The sequence below is a fragment of the Haliotis cracherodii genome, unplaced genomic scaffold (assembly GCF_022045235.1).
Source record: "Haliotis cracherodii isolate W230 unplaced genomic scaffold, xgHalCrac1.p SCAF_40, whole genome shotgun sequence".
Taxonomy (NCBI): Eukaryota; Metazoa; Mollusca; class Gastropoda; order Lepetellida; family Haliotidae; genus Haliotis; species Haliotis cracherodii.
Genome location: NW_027266298.1, coordinates 1,685,214 through 1,712,936, shown reverse-complemented (window position 1 = coordinate 1,712,936; position 27,723 = coordinate 1,685,214). Strand labels below are relative to the sequence as shown.

The 27,723-nt window shown below is 44.9% G+C and overlaps 23 non-coding genes across 23 annotated transcripts; all 23 read left to right on the top strand.

The window, feature by feature from the left end:
- The first annotated feature begins 618 nt into the window (after positions 1 to 618).
- On the top strand, positions 619 to 811 carry LOC139441543 (U2 spliceosomal RNA). Its single transcript, XR_011651620.1, has one exon. It is a non-coding gene; the product is annotated as a U2 spliceosomal RNA (small nuclear RNA).
- Positions 812 to 1,783: 972 nt separating this feature from the next.
- On the top strand, positions 1,784 to 1,976 carry LOC139441542 (U2 spliceosomal RNA). The gene has a single exon (XR_011651619.1). It is a non-coding gene; the product is annotated as a U2 spliceosomal RNA (small nuclear RNA).
- Positions 1,977 to 2,949: 973 nt separating this feature from the next.
- On the top strand, positions 2,950 to 3,142 carry LOC139441541 (U2 spliceosomal RNA). Its single transcript, XR_011651618.1, has one exon. It is a non-coding gene; the product is annotated as a U2 spliceosomal RNA (small nuclear RNA).
- Positions 3,143 to 4,115: 973 nt separating this feature from the next.
- LOC139441540 (U2 spliceosomal RNA) lies at positions 4,116 to 4,308 on the top strand. The gene has a single exon (XR_011651617.1). It is a non-coding gene; the product is annotated as a U2 spliceosomal RNA (small nuclear RNA).
- Positions 4,309 to 5,280: 972 nt separating this feature from the next.
- On the top strand, positions 5,281 to 5,473 carry LOC139441539 (U2 spliceosomal RNA). Its single transcript, XR_011651616.1, has one exon. It is a non-coding gene; the product is annotated as a U2 spliceosomal RNA (small nuclear RNA).
- A 973-nt stretch (positions 5,474 to 6,446) lies between these two features.
- Positions 6,447 to 6,639, top strand: LOC139441538 (U2 spliceosomal RNA). Its single transcript, XR_011651615.1, has one exon. It is a non-coding gene; the product is annotated as a U2 spliceosomal RNA (small nuclear RNA).
- Positions 6,640 to 7,612: 973 nt separating this feature from the next.
- LOC139441537 (U2 spliceosomal RNA) lies at positions 7,613 to 7,805 on the top strand. The gene has a single exon (XR_011651614.1). It is a non-coding gene; the product is annotated as a U2 spliceosomal RNA (small nuclear RNA).
- Positions 7,806 to 8,778: 973 nt separating this feature from the next.
- Positions 8,779 to 8,971, top strand: LOC139441534 (U2 spliceosomal RNA). The gene has a single exon (XR_011651612.1). It is a non-coding gene; the product is annotated as a U2 spliceosomal RNA (small nuclear RNA).
- Positions 8,972 to 9,944: 973 nt separating this feature from the next.
- LOC139441533 (U2 spliceosomal RNA) lies at positions 9,945 to 10,137 on the top strand. The gene has a single exon (XR_011651611.1). It is a non-coding gene; the product is annotated as a U2 spliceosomal RNA (small nuclear RNA).
- A 973-nt stretch (positions 10,138 to 11,110) lies between these two features.
- Positions 11,111 to 11,303, top strand: LOC139441532 (U2 spliceosomal RNA). Its single transcript, XR_011651610.1, has one exon. It is a non-coding gene; the product is annotated as a U2 spliceosomal RNA (small nuclear RNA).
- A 973-nt stretch (positions 11,304 to 12,276) lies between these two features.
- LOC139441531 (U2 spliceosomal RNA) lies at positions 12,277 to 12,469 on the top strand. The gene has a single exon (XR_011651609.1). It is a non-coding gene; the product is annotated as a U2 spliceosomal RNA (small nuclear RNA).
- Positions 12,470 to 13,442: 973 nt separating this feature from the next.
- On the top strand, positions 13,443 to 13,635 carry LOC139441530 (U2 spliceosomal RNA). The gene has a single exon (XR_011651608.1). It is a non-coding gene; the product is annotated as a U2 spliceosomal RNA (small nuclear RNA).
- A 973-nt stretch (positions 13,636 to 14,608) lies between these two features.
- LOC139441529 (U2 spliceosomal RNA) lies at positions 14,609 to 14,801 on the top strand. The gene has a single exon (XR_011651607.1). It is a non-coding gene; the product is annotated as a U2 spliceosomal RNA (small nuclear RNA).
- Positions 14,802 to 15,774: 973 nt separating this feature from the next.
- LOC139441528 (U2 spliceosomal RNA) lies at positions 15,775 to 15,967 on the top strand. The gene has a single exon (XR_011651606.1). It is a non-coding gene; the product is annotated as a U2 spliceosomal RNA (small nuclear RNA).
- A 973-nt stretch (positions 15,968 to 16,940) lies between these two features.
- Positions 16,941 to 17,133, top strand: LOC139441527 (U2 spliceosomal RNA). The gene has a single exon (XR_011651605.1). It is a non-coding gene; the product is annotated as a U2 spliceosomal RNA (small nuclear RNA).
- A 973-nt stretch (positions 17,134 to 18,106) lies between these two features.
- On the top strand, positions 18,107 to 18,299 carry LOC139441526 (U2 spliceosomal RNA). Its single transcript, XR_011651604.1, has one exon. It is a non-coding gene; the product is annotated as a U2 spliceosomal RNA (small nuclear RNA).
- Positions 18,300 to 19,272: 973 nt separating this feature from the next.
- Positions 19,273 to 19,465, top strand: LOC139441524 (U2 spliceosomal RNA). Its single transcript, XR_011651603.1, has one exon. It is a non-coding gene; the product is annotated as a U2 spliceosomal RNA (small nuclear RNA).
- Positions 19,466 to 20,438: 973 nt separating this feature from the next.
- LOC139441522 (U2 spliceosomal RNA) lies at positions 20,439 to 20,631 on the top strand. Its single transcript, XR_011651601.1, has one exon. It is a non-coding gene; the product is annotated as a U2 spliceosomal RNA (small nuclear RNA).
- A 973-nt stretch (positions 20,632 to 21,604) lies between these two features.
- Positions 21,605 to 21,797, top strand: LOC139441498 (U2 spliceosomal RNA). Its single transcript, XR_011651583.1, has one exon. It is a non-coding gene; the product is annotated as a U2 spliceosomal RNA (small nuclear RNA).
- Positions 21,798 to 23,519: 1,722 nt separating this feature from the next.
- Positions 23,520 to 23,706, top strand: LOC139441467 (U2 spliceosomal RNA). The gene has a single exon (XR_011651572.1). It is a non-coding gene; the product is annotated as a U2 spliceosomal RNA (small nuclear RNA).
- Positions 23,707 to 24,679: 973 nt separating this feature from the next.
- LOC139441521 (U2 spliceosomal RNA) lies at positions 24,680 to 24,872 on the top strand. The gene has a single exon (XR_011651600.1). It is a non-coding gene; the product is annotated as a U2 spliceosomal RNA (small nuclear RNA).
- A 973-nt stretch (positions 24,873 to 25,845) lies between these two features.
- LOC139441520 (U2 spliceosomal RNA) lies at positions 25,846 to 26,038 on the top strand. Its single transcript, XR_011651599.1, has one exon. It is a non-coding gene; the product is annotated as a U2 spliceosomal RNA (small nuclear RNA).
- Positions 26,039 to 27,011: 973 nt separating this feature from the next.
- LOC139441519 (U2 spliceosomal RNA) lies at positions 27,012 to 27,204 on the top strand. Its single transcript, XR_011651598.1, has one exon. It is a non-coding gene; the product is annotated as a U2 spliceosomal RNA (small nuclear RNA).
- The last annotated feature ends 519 nt before the right edge of the window (positions 27,205 to 27,723 follow it).

Genomic DNA, 27,723 nt, shown 5'->3' with positions numbered 1-27,723 from the left:
TGTTTAAAGAACTACACACGCGCCTGACGCGTCATTACACTTTGTGCAAGTGAGTTCATTTTCCAATATTCATTACAGTTCAGTCGGTTTTTTTGTCTTCAATGCAATTTTTCATGCAATTCATTCATTTTTAGCTTTGCTGGACACCTTAAGTATCTTTACCTTTAGTTTATTTAATACATTGGGGCAATTTGGATGGGAATGTCACTCTTACCCACGCGCGACTCTGTCAAAGTCGGGCCCAAGCTAATTCAAGCTGGCCTGTCTCCCCTTGCCTCCCCGACTCCACTCATTAAGTCCTAATGTCGCGGCCGGTATTCAAGTTGGACTGGGTCGCTGCAGGACGTTTACCCAACGTCTGGCCATGCTTTATCGGCGCTCTCTTTATACATAGCAAAATGGGTCTATTTACTCCATTTTTACATTGATCAAAGACGCTGAAAATCTCCACAAACGTCTTGCAGTCGGCTGTCGCACTCGTGTGCTGTCAACATTTTTACAGATTTGCGCCTGTAATATTGCTGGCCAATGATTTTAAGCGCTTCATGTAAATAAACAGCCCCTAAATGGTATGTTGTGTCAGTAGATGTACTTTGGCGGCGCAAGCCGGCAGCCGGCATCGCTTCTCGGCCTTTTGGCTAAGATCAAAGTGTAGTATCTGTTCTTATCAGCTTAATATCTGATACGTCTCCTAATGGAGACATCGATATTAAACTGATTTTTAGAATGGGATGAGGTGCCACGGGGCTTGCTCCGCCCTCATCACGGGTTGACCCGGTATTGCAGTACCTCCGGGAATGGCCCACCACTCATATTTCAATCAAAATTAGAACTCTCAGCTTTGCCTACATCTTCACATTCGTCTTATTTGGCACTGCCGCTCCGTTTTTCGCCCTTAGTTCTCAATAGATACCATATTTTATTACTTTGAAACCTTAGACATATACCTGTTCACACGTGCAGTCCGTCCCTTAACCACACCAACCCCTACAAGTTTGTAAAAGTAGCATTTTTCAACTTTCAGCTACATACAGTCCCCCGTAACCAAGGCCGTCGCCCATGACGCCGCACGCCGGATATGACGTCTAGACAATCACTCTGTCACAACAACAGTCTGCTTCGTCACTACAAGACGTTTTCAACGTCGCATCCCCTCCTAAATAGATGTTTAAAGAACTACACACGCGCCTGACGCGTCATTACACTTTGTGCAAGTGAGTTCATTTTCCAATATTCATTACAGTTCAGTCGGTTTTTTTGTCTTCAATGCAATTTTTCATGCAATTCATTCATTTTTAGCTTTGCTGGACACCTTAAGTATCTTTACCTTTAGTTTATTTAATACATTGGGGCAATTTGGATGGGAATGTCACTCTTACCCACGCGCGACTCTGTCAAAGTCGGGCCCAAGCTAATTCAAGCTGGCCTGTCTCCCCTTGCCTCCCCGACTCCACTCATTAAGTCCTAATGTCGCGGCCGGTATTCAAGTTGGACTGGGTCGCTGCAGGACGTTTACCCAACGTCTGGCCATGCTTTATCGGCGCTCTCTTTATACATAGCAAAATGGGTCTATTTACTCCATTTTTACATTGATCAAAGACGCTGAAAATCTCCACAAACGTCTTGCAGTCGGCTGTCGCACTCGTGTGCTGTCAACATTTTTACAGATTTGCGCCTGTAATATTGCTGGCCAATGATTTTAAGCGCTTCATGTAAATAAACAGCCCCTAAATGGTATGTTGTGTCAGTAGATGTACTTTGGCGGCGCAAGCCGGCAGCCGGCATCGCTTCTCGGCCTTTTGGCTAAGATCAAAGTGTAGTATCTGTTCTTATCAGCTTAATATCTGATACGTCTCCTAATGGAGACATCGATATTAAACTGATTTTTAGAATGGGATGAGGTGCCACGGGGCTTGCTCCGCCCTCATCACGGGTTGACCCGGTATTGCAGTACCTCCGGGAATGGCCCACCACTCATATTTCAATCAAAAATTAGAACTCTCAGCTTTGCCTACATCTTCACATTCGTCTTATTTGGCACTGCCGCTCCGTTTTTCGCCCTTAGTTCTCAATAGATACCATATTTTATTACTTTGAAACCTTAGACATATACCTGTTCACACGTGCAGTCCGTCCCTTAACCACACCAACCCCTACAAGTTTGTAAAAGTAGCATTTTTCAACTTTCAGCTACATACAGTCCCCCGTAACCAAGGCCGTCGCCCATGACGCCGCACGCCGGATATGACGTCTAGACAATCACTCTGTCACAACAACAGTCTGCTTCGTCACTACAAGACGTTTTCAACGTCGCATCCCCTCCTAAATAGATGTTTAAAGAACTACACACGCGCCTGACGCGTCATTACACTTTGTGCAAGTGAGTTCATTTTCCAATATTCATTACAGTTCAGTCGGTTTTTTTGTCTTCAATGCAATTTTTCATGCAATTCATTCATTTTTAGCTTTGCTGGACACCTTAAGTATCTTTACCTTTAGTTTATTTAATACATTGGGGCAATTTGGATGGGAATGTCACTCTTACCCACGCGCGACTCTGTCAAAGTCGGGCCCAAGCTAATTCAAGCTGGCCTGTCTCCCCTTGCCTCCCCGACTCCACTCATTAAGTCCTAATGTCGCGGCCGGTATTCAAGTTGGACTGGGTCGCTGCAGGACGTTTACCCAACGTCTGGCCATGCTTTATCGGCGCTCTCTTTATACATAGCAAAATGGGTCTATTTACTCCATTTTTACATTGATCAAAGACGCTGAAAATCTCCACAAACGTCTTGCAGTCGGCTGTCGCACTCGTGTGCTGTCAACATTTTTACAGATTTGCGCCTGTAATATTGCTGGCCAATGATTTTAAGCGCTTCATGTAAATAAACAGCCCCTAAATGGTATGTTGTGTCAGTAGATGTACTTTGGCGGCGCAAGCCGGCAGCCGGCATCGCTTCTCGGCCTTTTGGCTAAGATCAAAGTGTAGTATCTGTTCTTATCAGCTTAATATCTGATACGTCTCCTAATGGAGACATCGATATTAAACTGATTTTTAGAATGGGATGAGGTGCCACGGGGCTTGCTCCGCCCTCATCACGGGTTGACCCGGTATTGCAGTACCTCCGGGAATGGCCCACCACTCATATTTCAATCAAAAATTAGAACTCTCAGCTTTGCCTACATCTTCACATTCGTCTTATTTGGCACTGCCGCTCCGTTTTTCGCCCTTAGTTCTCAATAGATACCATATTTTATTACTTTGAAACCTTAGACATATACCTGTTCACACGTGCAGTCCGTCCCTTAACCACACCAACCCCTACAAGTTTGTAAAAGTAGCATTTTTCAACTTTCAGCTACATACAGTCCCCCGTAACCAAGGCCGTCGCCCATGACGCCGCACGCCGGATATGACGTCTAGACAATCACTCTGTCACAACAACAGTCTGCTTCGTCACTACAAGACGTTTTCAACGTCGCATCCCCTCCTAAATAGATGTTTAAAGAACTACACACGCGCCTGACGCGTCATTACACTTTGTGCAAGTGAGTTCATTTTCCAATATTCATTACAGTTCAGTCGGTTTTTTTGTCTTCAATGCAATTTTTCATGCAATTCATTCATTTTTAGCTTTGCTGGACACCTTAAGTATCTTTACCTTTAGTTTATTTAATACATTGGGGCAATTTGGATGGGAATGTCACTCTTACCCACGCGCGACTCTGTCAAAGTCGGGCCCAAGCTAATTCAAGCTGGCCTGTCTCCCCTTGCCTCCCCGACTCCACTCATTAAGTCCTAATGTCGCGGCCGGTATTCAAGTTGGACTGGGTCGCTGCAGGACGTTTACCCAACGTCTGGCCATGCTTTATCGGCGCTCTCTTTATACATAGCAAAATGGGTCTATTTACTCCATTTTTACATTGATCAAAGACGCTGAAAATCTCCACAAACGTCTTGCAGTCGGCTGTCGCACTCGTGTGCTGTCAACATTTTTACAGATTTGCGCCTGTAATATTGCTGGCCAATGATTTTAAGCGCTTCATGTAAATAAACAGCCCCTAAATGGTATGTTGTGTCAGTAGATGTACTTTGGCGGCGCAAGCCGGCAGCCGGCATCGCTTCTCGGCCTTTTGGCTAAGATCAAAGTGTAGTATCTGTTCTTATCAGCTTAATATCTGATACGTCTCCTAATGGAGACATCGATATTAAACTGATTTTTAGAATGGGATGAGGTGCCACGGGGCTTGCTCCGCCCTCATCACGGGTTGACCCGGTATTGCAGTACCTCCGGGAATGGCCCACCACTCATATTTCAATCAAAAATTAGAACTCTCAGCTTTGCCTACATCTTCACATTCGTCTTATTTGGCACTGCCGCTCCGTTTTTCGCCCTTAGTTCTCAATAGATACCATATTTTATTACTTTGAAACCTTAGACATATACCTGTTCACACGTGCAGTCCGTCCCTTAACCACACCAACCCCTACAAGTTTGTAAAAGTAGCATTTTTCAACTTTCAGCTACATACAGTCCCCCGTAACCAAGGCCGTCGCCCATGACGCCGCACGCCGGATATGACGTCTAGACAATCACTCTGTCACAACAACAGTCTGCTTCGTCACTACAAGACGTTTTCAACGTCGCATCCCCTCCTAAATAGATGTTTAAAGAACTACACACGCGCCTGACGCGTCATTACACTTTGTGCAAGTGAGTTCATTTTCCAATATTCATTACAGTTCAGTCGGTTTTTTTGTCTTCAATGCAATTTTTCATGCAATTCATTCATTTTTAGCTTTGCTGGACACCTTAAGTATCTTTACCTTTAGTTTATTTAATACATTGGGGCAATTTGGATGGGAATGTCACTCTTACCCACGCGCGACTCTGTCAAAGTCGGGCCAAGCTAATTCAAGCTGGCCTGTCTCCCCTTGCCTCCCCGACTCCACTCATTAAGTCCTAATGTCGCGGCCGGTATTCAAGTTGGACTGGGTCGCTGCAGGACGTTTACCCAACGTCTGGCCATGCTTTATCGGCGCTCTCTTTATACATAGCAAAATGGGTCTATTTACTCCATTTTTACATTGATCAAAGACGCTGAAAATCTCCACAAACGTCTTGCAGTCGGCTGTCGCACTCGTGTGCTGTCAACATTTTTACAGATTTGCGCCTGTAATATTGCTGGCCAATGATTTTAAGCGCTTCATGTAAATAAACAGCCCCTAAATGGTATGTTGTGTCAGTAGATGTACTTTGGCGGCGCAAGCCGGCAGCCGGCATCGCTTCTCGGCCTTTTGGCTAAGATCAAAGTGTAGTATCTGTTCTTATCAGCTTAATATCTGATACGTCTCCTAATGGAGACATCGATATTAAACTGATTTTTAGAATGGGATGAGGTGCCACGGGGCTTGCTCCGCCCTCATCACGGGTTGACCCGGTATTGCAGTACCTCCGGGAATGGCCCACCACTCATATTTCAATCAAAAATTAGAACTCTCAGCTTTGCCTACATCTTCACATTCGTCTTATTTGGCACTGCCGCTCCGTTTTTCGCCCTTAGTTCTCAATAGATACCATATTTTATTACTTTGAAACCTTAGACATATACCTGTTCACACGTGCAGTCCGTCCCTTAACCACACCAACCCCTACAAGTTTGTAAAAGTAGCATTTTTCAACTTTCAGCTACATACAGTCCCCCGTAACCAAGGCCGTCGCCCATGACGCCGCACGCCGGATATGACGTCTAGACAATCACTCTGTCACAACAACAGTCTGCTTCGTCACTACAAGACGTTTTCAACGTCGCATCCCCTCCTAAATAGATGTTTAAAGAACTACACACGCGCCTGACGCGTCATTACACTTTGTGCAAGTGAGTTCATTTTCCAATATTCATTACAGTTCAGTCGGTTTTTTTGTCTTCAATGCAATTTTTCATGCAATTCATTCATTTTTAGCTTTGCTGGACACCTTAAGTATCTTTACCTTTAGTTTATTTAATACATTGGGGCAATTTGGATGGGAATGTCACTCTTACCCACGCGCGACTCTGTCAAAGTCGGGCCCAAGCTAATTCAAGCTGGCCTGTCTCCCCTTGCCTCCCCGACTCCACTCATTAAGTCCTAATGTCGCGGCCGGTATTCAAGTTGGACTGGGTCGCTGCAGGACGTTTACCCAACGTCTGGCCATGCTTTATCGGCGCTCTCTTTATACATAGCAAAATGGGTCTATTTACTCCATTTTTACATTGATCAAAGACGCTGAAAATCTCCACAAACGTCTTGCAGTCGGCTGTCGCACTCGTGTGCTGTCAACATTTTTACAGATTTGCGCCTGTAATATTGCTGGCCAATGATTTTAAGCGCTTCATGTAAATAAACAGCCCCTAAATGGTATGTTGTGTCAGTAGATGTACTTTGGCGGCGCAAGCCGGCAGCCGGCATCGCTTCTCGGCCTTTTGGCTAAGATCAAAGTGTAGTATCTGTTCTTATCAGCTTAATATCTGATACGTCTCCTAATGGAGACATCGATATTAAACTGATTTTTAGAATGGGATGAGGTGCCACGGGGCTTGCTCCGCCCTCATCACGGGTTGACCCGGTATTGCAGTACCTCCGGGAATGGCCCACCACTCATATTTCAATCAAAAATTAGAACTCTCAGCTTTGCCTACATCTTCACATTCGTCTTATTTGGCACTGCCGCTCCGTTTTTCGCCCTTAGTTCTCAATAGATACCATATTTTATTACTTTGAAACCTTAGACATATACCTGTTCACACGTGCAGTCCGTCCCTTAACCACACCAACCCCTACAAGTTTGTAAAAGTAGCATTTTTCAACTTTCAGCTACATACAGTCCCCCGTAACCAAGGCCGTCGCCCATGACGCCGCACGCCGGATATGACGTCTAGACAATCACTCTGTCACAACAACAGTCTGCTTCGTCACTACAAGACGTTTTCAACGTCGCATCCCCTCCTAAATAGATGTTTAAAGAACTACACACGCGCCTGACGCGTCATTACACTTTGTGCAAGTGAGTTCATTTTCCAATATTCATTACAGTTCAGTCGGTTTTTTTGTCTTCAATGCAATTTTTCATGCAATTCATTCATTTTTAGCTTTGCTGGACACCTTAAGTATCTTTACCTTTAGTTTATTTAATACATTGGGGCAATTTGGATGGGAATGTCACTCTTACCCACGCGCGACTCTGTCAAAGTCGGGCCCAAGCTAATTCAAGCTGGCCTGTCTCCCCTTGCCTCCCCGACTCCACTCATTAAGTCCTAATGTCGCGGCCGGTATTCAAGTTGGACTGGGTCGCTGCAGGACGTTTACCCAACGTCTGGCCATGCTTTATCGGCGCTCTCTTTATACATAGCAAAATGGGTCTATTTACTCCATTTTTACATTGATCAAAGACGCTGAAAATCTCCACAAACGTCTTGCAGTCGGCTGTCGCACTCGTGTGCTGTCAACATTTTTACAGATTTGCGCCTGTAATATTGCTGGCCAATGATTTTAAGCGCTTCATGTAAATAAACAGCCCCTAAATGGTATGTTGTGTCAGTAGATGTACTTTGGCGGCGCAAGCCGGCAGCCGGCATCGCTTCTCGGCCTTTTGGCTAAGATCAAAGTGTAGTATCTGTTCTTATCAGCTTAATATCTGATACGTCTCCTAATGGAGACATCGATATTAAACTGATTTTTAGAATGGGATGAGGTGCCACGGGGCTTGCTCCGCCCTCATCACGGGTTGACCCGGTATTGCAGTACCTCCGGGAATGGCCCACCACTCATATTTCAATCAAAAATTAGAACTCTCAGCTTTGCCTACATCTTCACATTCGTCTTATTTGGCACTGCCGCTCCGTTTTTCGCCCTTAGTTCTCAATAGATACCATATTTTATTACTTTGAAACCTTAGACATATACCTGTTCACACGTGCAGTCCGTCCCTTAACCACACCAACCCCTACAAGTTTGTAAAAGTAGCATTTTTCAACTTTCAGCTACATACAGTCCCCCGTAACCAAGGCCGTCGCCCATGACGCCGCACGCCGGATATGACGTCTAGACAATCACTCTGTCACAACAACAGTCTGCTTCGTCACTACAAGACGTTTTCAACGTCGCATCCCCTCCTAAATAGATGTTTAAAGAACTACACACGCGCCTGACGCGTCATTACACTTTGTGCAAGTGAGTTCATTTTCCAATATTCATTACAGTTCAGTCGGTTTTTTTGTCTTCAATGCAATTTTTCATGCAATTCATTCATTTTTAGCTTTGCTGGACACCTTAAGTATCTTTACCTTTAGTTTATTTAATACATTGGGGCAATTTGGATGGGAATGTCACTCTTACCCACGCGCGACTCTGTCAAAGTCGGGCCCAAGCTAATTCAAGCTGGCCTGTCTCCCCTTGCCTCCCCGACTCCACTCATTAAGTCCTAATGTCGCGGCCGGTATTCAAGTTGGACTGGGTCGCTGCAGGACGTTTACCCAACGTCTGGCCATGCTTTATCGGCGCTCTCTTTATACATAGCAAAATGGGTCTATTTACTCCATTTTTACATTGATCAAAGACGCTGAAAATCTCCACAAACGTCTTGCAGTCGGCTGTCGCACTCGTGTGCTGTCAACATTTTTACAGATTTGCGCCTGTAATATTGCTGGCCAATGATTTTAAGCGCTTCATGTAAATAAACAGCCCCTAAATGGTATGTTGTGTCAGTAGATGTACTTTGGCGGCGCAAGCCGGCAGCCGGCATCGCTTCTCGGCCTTTTGGCTAAGATCAAAGTGTAGTATCTGTTCTTATCAGCTTAATATCTGATACGTCTCCTAATGGAGACATCGATATTAAACTGATTTTTAGAATGGGATGAGGTGCCACGGGGCTTGCTCCGCCCTCATCACGGGTTGACCCGGTATTGCAGTACCTCCGGGAATGGCCCACCACTCATATTTCAATCAAAAATTAGAACTCTCAGCTTTGCCTACATCTTCACATTCGTCTTATTTGGCACTGCCGCTCCGTTTTTCGCCCTTAGTTCTCAATAGATACCATATTTTATTACTTTGAAACCTTAGACATATACCTGTTCACACGTGCAGTCCGTCCCTTAACCACACCAACCCCTACAAGTTTGTAAAAGTAGCATTTTTCAACTTTCAGCTACATACAGTCCCCCGTAACCAAGGCCGTCGCCCATGACGCCGCACGCCGGATATGACGTCTAGACAATCACTCTGTCACAACAACAGTCTGCTTCGTCACTACAAGACGTTTTCAACGTCGCATCCCCTCCTAAATAGATGTTTAAAGAACTACACACGCGCCTGACGCGTCATTACACTTTGTGCAAGTGAGTTCATTTTCCAATATTCATTACAGTTCAGTCGGTTTTTTTGTCTTCAATGCAATTTTTCATGCAATTCATTCATTTTTAGCTTTGCTGGACACCTTAAGTATCTTTACCTTTAGTTTATTTAATACATTGGGGCAATTTGGATGGGAATGTCACTCTTACCCACGCGCGACTCTGTCAAAGTCGGGCCCAAGCTAATTCAAGCTGGCCTGTCTCCCCTTGCCTCCCCGACTCCACTCATTAAGTCCTAATGTCGCGGCCGGTATTCAAGTTGGACTGGGTCGCTGCAGGACGTTTACCCAACGTCTGGCCATGCTTTATCGGCGCTCTCTTTATACATAGCAAAATGGGTCTATTTACTCCATTTTTACATTGATCAAAGACGCTGAAAATCTCCACAAACGTCTTGCAGTCGGCTGTCGCACTCGTGTGCTGTCAACATTTTTACAGATTTGCGCCTGTAATATTGCTGGCCAATGATTTTAAGCGCTTCATGTAAATAAACAGCCCCTAAATGGTATGTTGTGTCAGTAGATGTACTTTGGCGGCGCAAGCCGGCAGCCGGCATCGCTTCTCGGCCTTTTGGCTAAGATCAAAGTGTAGTATCTGTTCTTATCAGCTTAATATCTGATACGTCTCCTAATGGAGACATCGATATTAAACTGATTTTTAGAATGGGATGAGGTGCCACGGGGCTTGCTCCGCCCTCATCACGGGTTGACCCGGTATTGCAGTACCTCCGGGAATGGCCCACCACTCATATTTCAATCAAAAATTAGAACTCTCAGCTTTGCCTACATCTTCACATTCGTCTTATTTGGCACTGCCGCTCCGTTTTTCGCCCTTAGTTCTCAATAGATACCATATTTTATTACTTTGAAACCTTAGACATATACCTGTTCACACGTGCAGTCCGTCCCTTAACCACACCAACCCCTACAAGTTTGTAAAAGTAGCATTTTTCAACTTTCAGCTACATACAGTCCCCCGTAACCAAGGCCGTCGCCCATGACGCCGCACGCCGGATATGACGTCTAGACAATCACTCTGTCACAACAACAGTCTGCTTCGTCACTACAAGACGTTTTCAACGTCGCATCCCCTCCTAAATAGATGTTTAAAGAACTACACACGCGCCTGACGCGTCATTACACTTTGTGCAAGTGAGTTCATTTTCCAATATTCATTACAGTTCAGTCGGTTTTTTTGTCTTCAATGCAATTTTTCATGCAATTCATTCATTTTTAGCTTTGCTGGACACCTTAAGTATCTTTACCTTTAGTTTATTTAATACATTGGGGCAATTTGGATGGGAATGTCACTCTTACCCACGCGCGACTCTGTCAAAGTCGGGCCCAAGCTAATTCAAGCTGGCCTGTCTCCCCTTGCCTCCCCGACTCCACTCATTAAGTCCTAATGTCGCGGCCGGTATTCAAGTTGGACTGGGTCGCTGCAGGACGTTTACCCAACGTCTGGCCATGCTTTATCGGCGCTCTCTTTATACATAGCAAAATGGGTCTATTTACTCCATTTTTACATTGATCAAAGACGCTGAAAATCTCCACAAACGTCTTGCAGTCGGCTGTCGCACTCGTGTGCTGTCAACATTTTTACAGATTTGCGCCTGTAATATTGCTGGCCAATGATTTTAAGCGCTTCATGTAAATAAACAGCCCCTAAATGGTATGTTGTGTCAGTAGATGTACTTTGGCGGCGCAAGCCGGCAGCCGGCATCGCTTCTCGGCCTTTTGGCTAAGATCAAAGTGTAGTATCTGTTCTTATCAGCTTAATATCTGATACGTCTCCTAATGGAGACATCGATATTAAACTGATTTTTAGAATGGGATGAGGTGCCACGGGGCTTGCTCCGCCCTCATCACGGGTTGACCCGGTATTGCAGTACCTCCGGGAATGGCCCACCACTCATATTTCAATCAAAAATTAGAACTCTCAGCTTTGCCTACATCTTCACATTCGTCTTATTTGGCACTGCCGCTCCGTTTTTCGCCCTTAGTTCTCAATAGATACCATATTTTATTACTTTGAAACCTTAGACATATACCTGTTCACACGTGCAGTCCGTCCCTTAACCACACCAACCCCTACAAGTTTGTAAAAGTAGCATTTTTCAACTTTCAGCTACATACAGTCCCCCGTAACCAAGGCCGTCGCCCATGACGCCGCACGCCGGATATGACGTCTAGACAATCACTCTGTCACAACAACAGTCTGCTTCGTCACTACAAGACGTTTTCAACGTCGCATCCCCTCCTAAATAGATGTTTAAAGAACTACACACGCGCCTGACGCGTCATTACACTTTGTGCAAGTGAGTTCATTTTCCAATATTCATTACAGTTCAGTCGGTTTTTTTGTCTTCAATGCAATTTTTCATGCAATTCATTCATTTTTAGCTTTGCTGGACACCTTAAGTATCTTTACCTTTAGTTTATTTAATACATTGGGGCAATTTGGATGGGAATGTCACTCTTACCCACGCGCGACTCTGTCAAAGTCGGGCCCAAGCTAATTCAAGCTGGCCTGTCTCCCCTTGCCTCCCCGACTCCACTCATTAAGTCCTAATGTCGCGGCCGGTATTCAAGTTGGACTGGGTCGCTGCAGGACGTTTACCCAACGTCTGGCCATGCTTTATCGGCGCTCTCTTTATACATAGCAAAATGGGTCTATTTACTCCATTTTTACATTGATCAAAGACGCTGAAAATCTCCACAAACGTCTTGCAGTCGGCTGTCGCACTCGTGTGCTGTCAACATTTTTACAGATTTGCGCCTGTAATATTGCTGGCCAATGATTTTAAGCGCTTCATGTAAATAAACAGCCCCTAAATGGTATGTTGTGTCAGTAGATGTACTTTGGCGGCGCAAGCCGGCAGCCGGCATCGCTTCTCGGCCTTTTGGCTAAGATCAAAGTGTAGTATCTGTTCTTATCAGCTTAATATCTGATACGTCTCCTAATGGAGACATCGATATTAAACTGATTTTTAGAATGGGATGAGGTGCCACGGGGCTTGCTCCGCCCTCATCACGGGTTGACCCGGTATTGCAGTACCTCCGGGAATGGCCCACCACTCATATTTCAATCAAAAATTAGAACTCTCAGCTTTGCCTACATCTTCACATTCGTCTTATTTGGCACTGCCGCTCCGTTTTTCGCCCTTAGTTCTCAATAGATACCATATTTTATTACTTTGAAACCTTAGACATATACCTGTTCACACGTGCAGTCCGTCCCTTAACCACACCAACCCCTACAAGTTTGTAAAAGTAGCATTTTTCAACTTTCAGCTACATACAGTCCCCCGTAACCAAGGCCGTCGCCCATGACGCCGCACGCCGGATATGACGTCTAGACAATCACTCTGTCACAACAACAGTCTGCTTCGTCACTACAAGACGTTTTCAACGTCGCATCCCCTCCTAAATAGATGTTTAAAGAACTACACACGCGCCTGACGCGTCATTACACTTTGTGCAAGTGAGTTCATTTTCCAATATTCATTACAGTTCAGTCGGTTTTTTTGTCTTCAATGCAATTTTTCATGCAATTCATTCATTTTTAGCTTTGCTGGACACCTTAAGTATCTTTACCTTTAGTTTATTTAATACATTGGGGCAATTTGGATGGGAATGTCACTCTTACCCACGCGCGACTCTGTCAAAGTCGGGCCCAAGCTAATTCAAGCTGGCCTGTCTCCCCTTGCCTCCCCGACTCCACTCATTAAGTCCTAATGTCGCGGCCGGTATTCAAGTTGGACTGGGTCGCTGCAGGACGTTTACCCAACGTCTGGCCATGCTTTATCGGCGCTCTCTTTATACATAGCAAAATGGGTCTATTTACTCCATTTTTACATTGATCAAAGACGCTGAAAATCTCCACAAACGTCTTGCAGTCGGCTGTCGCACTCGTGTGCTGTCAACATTTTTACAGATTTGCGCCTGTAATATTGCTGGCCAATGATTTTAAGCGCTTCATGTAAATAAACAGCCCCTAAATGGTATGTTGTGTCAGTAGATGTACTTTGGCGGCGCAAGCCGGCAGCCGGCATCGCTTCTCGGCCTTTTGGCTAAGATCAAAGTGTAGTATCTGTTCTTATCAGCTTAATATCTGATACGTCTCCTAATGGAGACATCGATATTAAACTGATTTTTAGAATGGGATGAGGTGCCACGGGGCTTGCTCCGCCCTCATCACGGGTTGACCCGGTATTGCAGTACCTCCGGGAATGGCCCACCACTCATATTTCAATCAAAAATTAGAACTCTCAGCTTTGCCTACATCTTCACATTCGTCTTATTTGGCACTGCCGCTCCGTTTTTCGCCCTTAGTTCTCAATAGATACCATATTTTATTACTTTGAAACCTTAGACATATACCTGTTCACACGTGCAGTCCGTCCCTTAACCACACCAACCCCTACAAGTTTGTAAAAGTAGCATTTTTCAACTTTCAGCTACATACAGTCCCCCGTAACCAAGGCCGTCGCCCATGACGCCGCACGCCGGATATGACGTCTAGACAATCACTCTGTCACAACAACAGTCTGCTTCGTCACTACAAGACGTTTTCAACGTCGCATCCCCTCCTAAATAGATGTTTAAAGAACTACACACGCGCCTGACGCGTCATTACACTTTGTGCAAGTGAGTTCATTTTCCAATATTCATTACAGTTCAGTCGGTTTTTTTGTCTTCAATGCAATTTTTCATGCAATTCATTCATTTTTAGCTTTGCTGGACACCTTAAGTATCTTTACCTTTAGTTTATTTAATACATTGGGGCAATTTGGATGGGAATGTCACTCTTACCCACGCGCGACTCTGTCAAAGTCGGGCCCAAGCTAATTCAAGCTGGCCTGTCTCCCCTTGCCTCCCCGACTCCACTCATTAAGTCCTAATGTCGCGGCCGGTATTCAAGTTGGACTGGGTCGCTGCAGGACGTTTACCCAACGTCTGGCCATGCTTTATCGGCGCTCTCTTTATACATAGCAAAATGGGTCTATTTACTCCATTTTTACATTGATCAAAGACGCTGAAAATCTCCACAAACGTCTTGCAGTCGGCTGTCGCACTCGTGTGCTGTCAACATTTTTACAGATTTGCGCCTGTAATATTGCTGGCCAATGATTTTAAGCGCTTCATGTAAATAAACAGCCCCTAAATGGTATGTTGTGTCAGTAGATGTACTTTGGCGGCGCAAGCCGGCAGCCGGCATCGCTTCTCGGCCTTTTGGCTAAGATCAAAGTGTAGTATCTGTTCTTATCAGCTTAATATCTGATACGTCTCCTAATGGAGACATCGATATTAAACTGATTTTTAGAATGGGATGAGGTGCCACGGGGCTTGCTCCGCCCTCATCACGGGTTGACCCGGTATTGCAGTACCTCCGGGAATGGCCCACCACTCATATTTCAATCAAAAATTAGAACTCTCAGCTTTGCCTACATCTTCACATTCGTCTTATTTGGCACTGCCGCTCCGTTTTTCGCCCTTAGTTCTCAATAGATACCATATTTTATTACTTTGAAACCTTAGACATATACCTGTTCACACGTGCAGTCCGTCCCTTAACCACACCAACCCCTACAAGTTTGTAAAAGTAGCATTTTTCAACTTTCAGCTACATACAGTCCCCCGTAACCAAGGCCGTCGCCCATGACGCCGCACGCCGGATATGACGTCTAGACAATCACTCTGTCACAACAACAGTCTGCTTCGTCACTACAAGACGTTTTCAACGTCGCATCCCCTCCTAAATAGATGTTTAAAGAACTACACACGCGCCTGACGCGTCATTACACTTTGTGCAAGTGAGTTCATTTTCCAATATTCATTACAGTTCAGTCGGTTTTTTTGTCTTCAATGCAATTTTTCATGCAATTCATTCATTTTTAGCTTTGCTGGACACCTTAAGTATCTTTACCTTTAGTTTATTTAATACATTGGGGCAATTTGGATGGGAATGTCACTCTTACCCACGCGCGACTCTGTCAAAGTCGGGCCCAAGCTAATTCAAGCTGGCCTGTCTCCCCTTGCCTCCCCGACTCCACTCATTAAGTCCTAATGTCGCGGCCGGTATTCAAGTTGGACTGGGTCGCTGCAGGACGTTTACCCAACGTCTGGCCATGCTTTATCGGCGCTCTCTTTATACATAGCAAAATGGGTCTATTTACTCCATTTTTACATTGATCAAAGACGCTGAAAATCTCCACAAACGTCTTGCAGTCGGCTGTCGCACTCGTGTGCTGTCAACATTTTTACAGATTTGCGCCTGTAATATTGCTGGCCAATGATTTTAAGCGCTTCATGTAAATAAACAGCCCCTAAATGGTATGTTGTGTCAGTAGATGTACTTTGGCGGCGCAAGCCGGCAGCCGGCATCGCTTCTCGGCCTTTTGGCTAAGATCAAAGTGTAGTATCTGTTCTTATCAGCTTAATATCTGATACGTCTCCTAATGGAGACATCGATATTAAACTGATTTTTAGAATGGGATGAGGTGCCACGGGGCTTGCTCCGCCCTCATCACGGGTTGACCCGGTATTGCAGTACCTCCGGGAATGGCCCACCACTCATATTTCAATCAAAAATTAGAACTCTCAGCTTTGCCTACATCTTCACATTCGTCTTATTTGGCACTGCCGCTCCGTTTTTCGCCCTTAGTTCTCAATAGATACCATATTTTATTACTTTGAAACCTTAGACATATACCTGTTCACACGTGCAGTCCGTCCCTTAACCACACCAACCCCTACAAGTTTGTAAAAGTAGCATTTTTCAACTTTCAGCTACATACAGTCCCCCGTAACCAAGGCCGTCGCCCATGACGCCGCACGCCGGATATGACGTCTAGACAATCACTCTGTCACAACAACAGTCTGCTTCGTCACTACAAGACGTTTTCAACGTCGCATCCCCTCCTAAATAGATGTTTAAAGAACTACACACGCGCCTGACGCGTCATTACACTTTGTGCAAGTGAGTTCATTTTCCAATATTCATTACAGTTCAGTCGGTTTTTTTGTCTTCAATGCAATTTTTCATGCAATTCATTCATTTTTAGCTTTGCTGGACACCTTAAGTATCTTTACCTTTAGTTTATTTAATACATTGGGGCAATTTGGATGGGAATGTCACTCTTACCCACGCGCGACTCTGTCAAAGTCGGGCCCAAGCTAATTCAAGCTGGCCTGTCTCCCCTTGCCTCCCCGACTCCACTCATTAAGTCCTAATGTCGCGGCCGGTATTCAAGTTGGACTGGGTCGCTGCAGGACGTTTACCCAACGTCTGGCCATGCTTTATCGGCGCTCTCTTTATACATAGCAAAATGGGTCTATTTACTCCATTTTTACATTGATCAAAGACGCTGAAAATCTCCACAAACGTCTTGCAGTCGGCTGTCGCACTCGTGTGCTGTCAACATTTTTACAGATTTGCGCCTGTAATATTGCTGGCCAATGATTTTAAGCGCTTCATGTAAATAAACAGCCCCTAAATGGTATGTTGTGTCAGTAGATGTACTTTGGCGGCGCAAGCCGGCAGCCGGCATCGCTTCTCGGCCTTTTGGCTAAGATCAAAGTGTAGTATCTGTTCTTATCAGCTTAATATCTGATACGTCTCCTAATGGAGACATCGATATTAAACTGATTTTTAGAATGGGATGAGGTGCCACGGGGCTTGCTCCGCCCTCATCACGGGTTGACCCGGTATTGCAGTACCTCCGGGAATGGCCCACCACTCATATTTCAATCAAAAATTAGAACTCTCAGCTTTGCCTACATCTTCACATTCGTCTTATTTGGCACTGCCGCTCCGTTTTTCGCCCTTAGTTCTCAATAGATACCATATTTTATTACTTTGAAACCTTAGACATATACCTGTTCACACGTGCAGTCCGTCCCTTAACCACACCAACCCCTACAAGTTTGTAAAAGTAGCATTTTTCAACTTTCAGCTACATACAGTCCCCCGTAACCAAGGCCGTCGCCCATGACGCCGCACGCCGGATATGACGTCTAGACAATCACTCTGTCACAACAACAGTCTGCTTCGTCACTACAAGACGTTTTCAACGTCGCATCCCCTCCTAAATAGATGTTTAAAGAACTACACACGCGCCTGACGCGTCATTACACTTTGTGCAAGTGAGTTCATTTTCCAATATTCATTACAGTTCAGTCGGTTTTTTTGTCTTCAATGCAATTTTTCATGCAATTCATTCATTTTTAGCTTTGCTGGACACCTTAAGTATCTTTACCTTTAGTTTATTTAATACATTGGGGCAATTTGGATGGGAATGTCACTCTTACCCACGCGCGACTCTGTCAAAGTCGGGCCCAAGCTAATTCAAGCTGGCCTGTCTCCCCTTGCCTCCCCGACTCCACTCATTAAGTCCTAATGTCGCGGCCGGTATTCAAGTTGGACTGGGTCGCTGCAGGACGTTTACCCAACGTCTGGCCATGCTTTATCGGCGCTCTCTTTATACATAGCAAAATGGGTCTATTTACTCCATTTTTACATTGATCAAAGACGCTGAAAATCTCCACAAACGTCTTGCAGTCGGCTGTCGCACTCGTGTGCTGTCAACATTTTTACAGATTTGCGCCTGTAATATTGCTGGCCAATGATTTTAAGCGCTTCATGTAAATAAACAGCCCCTAAATGGTATGTTGTGTCAGTAGATGTACTTTGGCGGCGCAAGCCGGCAGCCGGCATCGCTTCTCGGCCTTTTGGCTAAGATCAAAGTGTAGTATCTGTTCTTATCAGCTTAATATCTGATACGTCTCCTAATGGAGACATCGATATTAAACTGATTTTTAGAATGGGATGAGGTGCCACGGGGCTTGCTCCGCCCTCATCACGGGTTGACCCGGTATTGCAGTACCTCCGGGAATGGCCCACCACTCATATTTCAATCAAAAATTAGAACTCTCAGCTTTGCCTACATCTTCACATTCGTCTTATTTGGCACTGCCGCTCCGTTTTTCGCCCTTAGTTCTCAATAGATACCATATTTTATTACTTTGAAACCTTAGACATATACCTGTTCACACGTGCAGTCCGTCCCTTAACCACACCAACCCCTACAAGTTTGTAAAAGTAGCATTTTTCAACTTTCAGCTACATACAGTCCCCCGTAACCAAGGCCGTCGCCCATGACGCCGCACGCCGGATATGACGTCTAGACAATCACTCTGTCACAACAACAGTCTGCTTCGTCACTACAAGACGTTTTCAACGTCGCATCCCCTCCTAAATAGATGTTTAAAGAACTACACACGCGCCTGACGCGTCATTACACTTTGTGCAAGTGAGTTCATTTTCCAATATTCATTACAGTTCAGTCGGTTTTTTTGTCTTCAATGCAATTTTTCATGCAATTCATTCATTTTTAGCTTTGCTGGACACCTTAAGTATCTTTACCTTTAGTTTATTTAATACATTGGGGCAATTTGGATGGGAATGTCACTCTTACCCACGCGCGACTCTGTCAAAGTCGGGCCCAAGCTAATTCAAGCTGGCCTGTCTCCCCTTGCCTCCCCGACTCCACTCATTAAGTCCTAATGTCGCGGCCGGTATTCAAGTTGGACTGGGTCGTTGCAGGACGTTTACCCAACGTCTGGCCATGCTTTATCGGCGCTCTCTTTATACATAGCAAAATGGGTCTATTTACTCCATTTTTACATTGATCAAAGACGCTGAAAATCTCCACAAACGTCTTGCAGTCGGCTGTCGCACTCGTGTGCTGTCAACATTTTTACAGATTTGCGCCTGTAATATTGCTGGCCAATGATTTTAAGCGCTTCATGTAAATAAACAGCCCCTAAATGGTATGTTGTGTCAGTAGATGTACTTTGGCGGCGCAAGCCGGCAGCCGGCATCGCTTCTCGGCCTTTTGGCTAAGATCAAAGTGTAGTATCTGTTCTTATCAGCTTAATATCTGATACGTCTCCTAATGGAGACATCGATATTAAACTGATTTTTAGAATGGGATGAGGTGCCACGGGGCTTGCTCCGCCCTCATCACGGGTTGACCCGGTATTGCAGTACCTCCGGGAATGGCCCACCACTCATATTTCAATCAAAAATTAGAACTCTCAGCTTTGCCTACATCTTCACATTCGTCTTATTTGGCACTGCCGCTCCGTTTTTCGCCCTTAGTTCTCAATAGATACCATATTTTATTACTTTGAAACCTTAGACATATACCTGTTCACACGTGCAGTCCGTCCCTTAACCACACCAACCCCTACAAGTTTGTAAAAGTAGCATTTTTCAACTTTCAGCTACATACAGTCCCCCGTAACCAAGGCCGTCGCCCATGACGCCGCACGCCGGATATGACGTCTAGACAATCACTCTGTCACAACAACAGTCTGCTTCGTCACTACAAGACGTTTTCAACGTCGCATCCCCTCCTAAATAGATGTTTAAAGAACTACACACGCGCCTGACGCGTCATTACACTTTGTGCAAGTGAGTTCATTTTCCAATATTCATTACAGTTCAGTCGGTTTTTTTGTCTTCAATGCAATTTTTCATGCAATTCATTCATTTTTAGCTTTGCTGGACACCTTAAGTATCTTTACCTTTAGTTTATTTAATACATTGGGGCAATTTGGATGGGAATGTCACTCTTACCCACGCGCGACTCTGTCAAAGTCGGGCCCAAGCTAATTCAAGCTGGCCTGTCTCCCCTTGCCTCCCCGACTCCACTCATTAAGTCCTAATGTCGCGGCCGGTATTCAAGTTGGACTGGGTCGCTGCAGGACGTTTACCCAACGTCTGGCCATGCTTTATCGGCGCTCTCTTTATACATAGCAAAATGGGTCTATTTACTCCATTTTTACATTGATCAAAGACGCTGAAAATCTCCACAAACGTCTTGCAGTCGGCTGTCGCACTCGTGTGCTGTCAACATTTTTACAGATTTGCGCCTGTAATATTGCTGGCCAATGATTTTAAGCGCTTCATGTAAATAAACAGCCCCTAAATGGTATGTTGTGTCAGTAGATGTACTTTGGCGGCGCAAGCCGGCAGCCGGCATCGCTTCTCGGCCTTTTGGCTAAGATCAAAGTGTAGTATCTGTTCTTATCAGCTTAATATCTGATACGTCTCCTAATGGAGACATCGATATTAAACTGATTTTTAGAATGGGATGAGGTGCCACGGGGCTTGCTCCGCCCTCATCACGGGTTGACCCGGTATTGCAGTACCTCCGGGAATGGCCCACCACTCATATTTCAATCAAAAATTAGAACTCTCAGCTTTGCCTACATCTTCACATTCGTCTTATTTGGCACTGCCGCTCCGTTTTTCGCCCTTAGTTCTCAATAGATACCATATTTTATTACTTTGAAACCTTAGACATATACCTGTTCACACGTGCAGTCCGTCCCTTAACCACACCAACCCCTACAAGTTTGTAAAAGTAGCATTTTTCAACTTTCAGCTACATACAGTCCCCCGTAACCAAGGCCGTCGCCCATGACGCCGCACGCCGGATATGACGTCTAGACAATCACTCTGTCACAACAACAGTCTGCTTCGTCACTACAAGACGTTTTCAACGTCGCATCCCCTCCTAAATAGATGTTTAAAGAACTACACACGCGCCTGACGCGTCATTACACTTTGTGCAAGTGAGTTCATTTTCCAATATTCATTACAGTTCAGTCGGTTTTTTTGTCTTCAATGCAATTTTTCATGCAATTCATTCATTTTTAGCTTTGCTGGACACCTTAAGTATCTTTACCTTTAGTTTATTTAATACATTGGGGCAATTTGGATGGGAATGTCACTCTTACCCACGCGCGACTCTGTCAAAGTCGGGCCCAAGCTAATTCAAGCTGGCCTGTCTCCCCTTGCCTCCCCGACTCCACTCATTAAGTCCTAATGTCGCGGCCGGTATTCAAGTTGGACTGGGTCGCTGCAGGACGTTTACCCAACGTCTGGCCATGCTTTATCGGCGCTCTCTTTATACATAGCAAAATGGGTCTATTTACTCCATTTTTACATTGATCAAAGACGCTGAAAATCTCCACAAACGTCTTGCAGTCGGCTGTCGCACTCGTGTGCTGTCAACATTTTTACAGATTTGCGCCTGTAATATTGCTGGCCAATGATTTTAAGCGCTTCATGTAAATAAACAGCCCCTAAATGGTATGTTGTGTCAGTAGATGTACTTTGGCGGCGCAAGCCGGCAGCCGGCATCGCTTCTCGGCCTTTTGGCTAAGATCAAAGTGTAGTATCTGAGCCAACTTGAAGCGATCATCTCCTCCAGGAGTGTAATTGGTTGTTTTGTGTTTTGTGTATTGACTGTTACTTCTTTTCCCAGGTCTACGAGTGGCATCAATCTCTAAGATTGTGTGACCTTAAGTGGTCTCCACTCATCTTCACCATGGCCTATACAGCAGCACTGAACATGGGACCTATACCGGAACAGTACCTGGATACAGAAGCCGAGGCTAGAACAGTGAGGATCTACGTTACAGCCAAGTGTACGACTGTTCATGAGTATGCAAAATTCCTGAAGAAAAACGTGCCAGATTTTAACCTGCAAAGAGTTGCCGGGATTTGGAAAACAGAGAGATATGGACAAGTGTTTTTAACTTTGTATTCCAAGGAAGAAGCTGATCGACTACTGGATCTTCAGTGTGTGACAGCGGGAACAGAGAAAGTGTACTTCTATGAGTATGGGAGATACTCAGTATCCCTGAGAGTGCACTGGCTTCATGCCACAGTGAGATCTGAGTTTCTGAGTGAGATTTTCTCCAAGTTTGGAAAGGTTGTGGAGGTCTTGAGAGAATTCGTTGAGATAGACACAGTCAAAGTGTTTACGGGAGTAAGGATTGTGAAAATGGAACTGTCGGATTTAGAAAAGGACAAGATCCCTCACATCATCAAGTTCGGGGAAAAACAGTCAATGCTCATAACAGCCCCAGGTAGATTGCCCATATGCTTGAAGTGTCATGCAGTAGGTCACGTGAGAGCCAGGTGTCCGGACACTGGTAAAGAAAAGGTCACAGAAACACTTCCTCCAGACCAAACCCCGGATGTGAATTCTATTCCTGAAGGTGCCCGTTGTCCAGGATTGGATAATCCCACTGCTCCTACTGGAACACCTACTGTGGCCCCTGTGGTTATTGAAGAACCTGATCACGTGGTTGATGGTCGTGCTAGTGACGCTTCAGTTTCGTTGGATAACCAAATCACGGAGGTTTCTGTGCCTAAAGACAGTGCTATTGTTGATGCGGCCCGAGATGACAGTGATATGGATAGTGTCCCAGTCGGCTCTGATGAGGAGAATATCTCTTCTGAGTCTGAGGCGGAAGCCGATGCCATGGAGACAGAGTGTGTCTTACCTCCAAAGAGAAAACAGTACACACAGAATCTCCCTAGTGCTGGAGAGGTTGAGAAGAGGAAAAAGGTTTCCTGTGAATCTGCGGCTTGTTCTGCTTCCACCAGTTGGGCAGATCAACAATCACAGTCAGACGTTCTACTTGCCCAGATCCCAGAAGAATATATGTGTTCTAAATCTGCGGCGTCTCCTAAAACAGTTCAGAAGTTTAACTCAGATTCCCAGGAAGGACAGCACACTGAGAAACCCAAGACTCCTCCGGACCCTTCCAGCCTCAGGTGGCTACCTGCCATTACAAATAAGTTGTGGGAAGACAAACATGAAAAGGACCTCCATTTATTTAGAAAACGTTGGACATTTCATGTGAAACTGTTCTGGAATGACAAACGACAGCACTTCAAGGTTACTGAAAAAAAATATGACGTCACCAACTGTGTCATGGCTTTCGCCCACAAGGATCCCAGTTACTTAAGAGAAACCCTTTGCGCAATGCTGACAGAGAAAATTCACAGAAATAGATACATGCTAAAAAGTACTGAAAAAAACAGAGACTATGTGATGGAACTCACTGAAATTGAGATTAGGTCAATCATAGGTAAAATGAGTGATTGAACTCACTCTTTGTCATCTTGTCCATGTACTGTTATTTCTTCTTTAGTTTTCCTATGTTATAGCTGCCACTCCACGCCCTTTTTGTGATATTTTGTTTTTATAGTGGAGTGGTAGCTCATTTGCACTGTCTGCGTCTGTATTTTCATTTCGTCTGATTAAATTTATTATAAAAAAAAAAAAAAAAGTATCTGTTCTTATCAGCTTAATATCTGATACGTCTCCTAATGGAGACATCGATATTAAACTGATTTTTAGAATGGGATGAGGTGCCACGGGGCTTGCTCCGCCCTCATCACGGGTTGACCCGGTATTGCAGTACCTCCGGGAATGGCCCACCACTCATATTTCAATCAAAAATTAGAACTCTCAGCTTTGCCTACATCTTCACATTCGTCTTATTTGGCACTGCCGCTCCGTTTTTCGCCCTTAGTTCTCAATAGATACCATATTTTATTACTTTGAAACCTTAGACATATACCTGTTCACACGTGCAGTCCGTCCCTTAACCACACCAACCCCTACAAGTTTGTAAAAGTAGCATTTTTCAACTTTCAGCTACATACAGTCCCCCGTAACCAAGGCCGTCGCCCATGACGCCGCACGCCGGATATGACGTCTAGACAATCACTCTGTCACAACAACAGTCTGCTTCGTCACTACAAGACGTTTTCAACGTCGCATCCCCTCCTAAATAGATGTTTAAAGAACTACACACGCGCCTGACGCGTCATTACACTTTGTGCAAGTGAGTTCATTTTCCAATATTCATTACAGTTCAGTCGGTTTTTTTGTCTTCAATGCAATTTTTCATGCAATTCATTCATTTTTAGCTTTGCTGGACACCTTAAGTATCTTTACCTTTAGTTTATTTAATACATTGGGGCAATTTGGATGGGAATGTCACTCTTACCCACGCGCGACTCTGTCAAAGTCGGGCCCAAGCTAATTCAAGCTGGCCTGTCTCCCCTTGCCTCCCCGACTCCACTCATTAAGTCCTAATGTCGCGGCCGGTATTCAAGTTGGACTGGGTCGCTGCAGGACGTTTACCCAACGTCTGGCCATGCTTTATCGGCGCTCTCTTTATACATAGCAAAATGGGTCTATTTACTCCATTTTTACATTGATCAAAGACGCTGAAAATCTCCACAAACGTCTTGCAGTCGGCTGTCGCACTCGTGTGCTGTCAACATTTTTACAGATTTGCGCCTGTAATATTGCTGGCCAATGATTTTAAGCGCTTCATGTAAATAAACAGCCCCTAAATGGTATGTTGTGTCAGTAGATGTACTTTGGCGGCGCAAGCCGGCAGCCGGCATCGCTTCTCGGCCTTTTGGCTAAGATCAAAGTGTAGTATCTGTTCTTATCAGCTTAATATCTGATACGTCTCCTAATGGAGACATCGATATTAAACTGATTTTTAGAATGGGATGAGGTGCCACGGGGCTTGCTCCGCCCTCATCACGGGTTGACCCGGTATTGCAGTACCTCCGGGAATGGCCCACCACTCATATTTCAATCAAAAATTAGAACTCTCAGCTTTGCCTACATCTTCACATTCGTCTTATTTGGCACTGCCGCTCCGTTTTTCGCCCTTAGTTCTCAATAGATACCATATTTTATTACTTTGAAACCTTAGACATATACCTGTTCACACGTGCAGTCCGTCCCTTAACCACACCAACCCCTACAAGTTTGTAAAAGTAGCATTTTTCAACTTTCAGCTACATACAGTCCCCCGTAACCAAGGCCGTCGCCCATGACGCCGCACGCCGGATATGACGTCTAGACAATCACTCTGTCACAACAACAGTCTGCTTCGTCACTACAAGACGTTTTCAACGTCGCATCCCCTCCTAAATAGATGTTTAAAGAACTACACACGCGCCTGACGCGTCATTACACTTTGTGCAAGTGAGTTCATTTTCCAATATTCATTACAGTTCAGTCGGTTTTTTTGTCTTCAATGCAATTTTTCATGCAATTCATTCATTTTTAGCTTTGCTGGACACCTTAAGTATCTTTACCTTTAGTTTATTTAATACATTGGGGCAATTTGGATGGGAATGTCACTCTTACCCACGCGCGACTCTGTCAAAGTCGGGCCCAAGCTAATTCAAGCTGGCCTGTCTCCCCTTGCCTCCCCGACTCCACTCATTAAGTCCTAATGTCGCGGCCGGTATTCAAGTTGGACTGGGTCGCTGCAGGACGTTTACCCAACGTCTGGCCATGCTTTATCGGCGCTCTCTTTATACATAGCAAAATGGGTCTATTTACTCCATTTTTACATTGATCAAAGACGCTGAAAATCTCCACAAACGTCTTGCAGTCGGCTGTCGCACTCGTGTGCTGTCAACATTTTTACAGATTTGCGCCTGTAATATTGCTGGCCAATGATTTTAAGCGCTTCATGTAAATAAACAGCCCCTAAATGGTATGTTGTGTCAGTAGATGTACTTTGGCGGCGCAAGCCGGCAGCCGGCATCGCTTCTCGGCCTTTTGGCTAAGATCAAAGTGTAGTATCTGTTCTTATCAGCTTAATATCTGATACGTCTCCTAATGGAGACATCGATATTAAACTGATTTTTAGAATGGGATGAGGTGCCACGGGGCTTGCTCCGCCCTCATCACGGGTTGACCCGGTATTGCAGTACCTCCGGGAATGGCCCACCACTCATATTTCAATCAAAAATTAGAACTCTCAGCTTTGCCTACATCTTCACATTCGTCTTATTTGGCACTGCCGCTCCGTTTTTCGCCCTTAGTTCTCAATAGATACCATATTTTATTACTTTGAAACCTTAGACATATACCTGTTCACACGTGCAGTCCGTCCCTTAACCACACCAACCCCTACAAGTTTGTAAAAGTAGCATTTTTCAACTTTCAGCTACATACAGTCCCCCGTAACCAAGGCCGTCGCCCATGACGCCGCACGCCGGATATGACGTCTAGACAATCACTCTGTCACAACAACAGTCTGCTTCGTCACTACAAGACGTTTTCAACGTCGCATCCCCTCCTAAATAGATGTTTAAAGAACTACACACGCGCCTGACGCGTCATTACACTTTGTGCAAGTGAGTTCATTTTCCAATATTCATTACAGTTCAGTCGGTTTTTTTGTCTTCAATGCAATTTTTCATGCAATTCATTCATTTTTAGCTTTGCTGGACACCTTAAGTATCTTTACCTTTAGTTTATTTAATACATTGGGGCAATTTGGATGGGAATGTCACTCTTACCCACGCGCGACTCTGTCAAAGTCGGGCCCAAGCTAATTCAAGCTGGCCTGTCTCCCCTTGCCTCCCCGACTCCACTCATTAAGTCCTAATGTCGCGGCCGGTATTCAAGTTGGACTGGGTCGCTGCAGGACGTTTACCCAACGTCTGGCCATGCTTTATCGGCGCTCTCTTTATACATAGCAAAATGGGTCTATTTACTCCATTTTTACATTGATCAAAGACGCTGAAAATCTCCACAAACGTCTTGCAGTCGGCTGTCGCACTCGTGTGCTGTCAACATTTTTACAGATTTGCGCCTGTAATATTGCTGGCCAATGATTTTAAGCGCTTCATGTAAATAAACAGCCCCTAAATGGTATGTTGTGTCAGTAGATGTACTTTGGCGGCGCAAGCCGGCAGCCGGCATCGCTTCTCGGCCTTTTGGCTAAGATCAAAGTGTAGTATCTGTTCTTATCAGCTTAATATCTGATACGTCTCCTAATGGAGACATCGATATTAAACTGATTTTTAGAATGGGATGAGGTGCCACGGGGCTTGCTCCGCCCTCATCACGGGTTGACCCGGTATTGCAGTACCTCCGGGAATGGCCCACCACTCATATTTCAATCAAAAATTAGAACTCTCAGCTTTGCCTACATCTTCACATTCGTCTTATTTGGCACTGCCGCTCCGTTTTTCGCCCTTAGTTCTCAATAGATACCATATTTTATTACTTTGAAACCTTAGACATATACCTGTTCACACGTGCAGTCCGTCCCTTAACCACACCAACCCCTACAAGTTTGTAAAAGTAGCATTTTTCAACTTTCAGCTACATACAGTCCCCCGTAACCAAGGCCGTCGCCCATGACGCCGCACGCCGGATATGACGTCTAGACAATCACTCTGTCACAACAACAGTCTGCTTCGTCACTACAAGACGTTTTCAACGTCGCATCCCCTCCTAAATAGATGTTTAAAGAACTACACACGCGCCTGACGCGTCATTACACTTTGTGCAAGTGAGTTCATTTTCCAATATTCATTACAGTTCAGTCGGTTTTTTTGTCTTCAATGCAATTTTTCATGCAATTCATTCATTTTTAGCTTTGCTGGACACCTTAAGTATCTTTACCT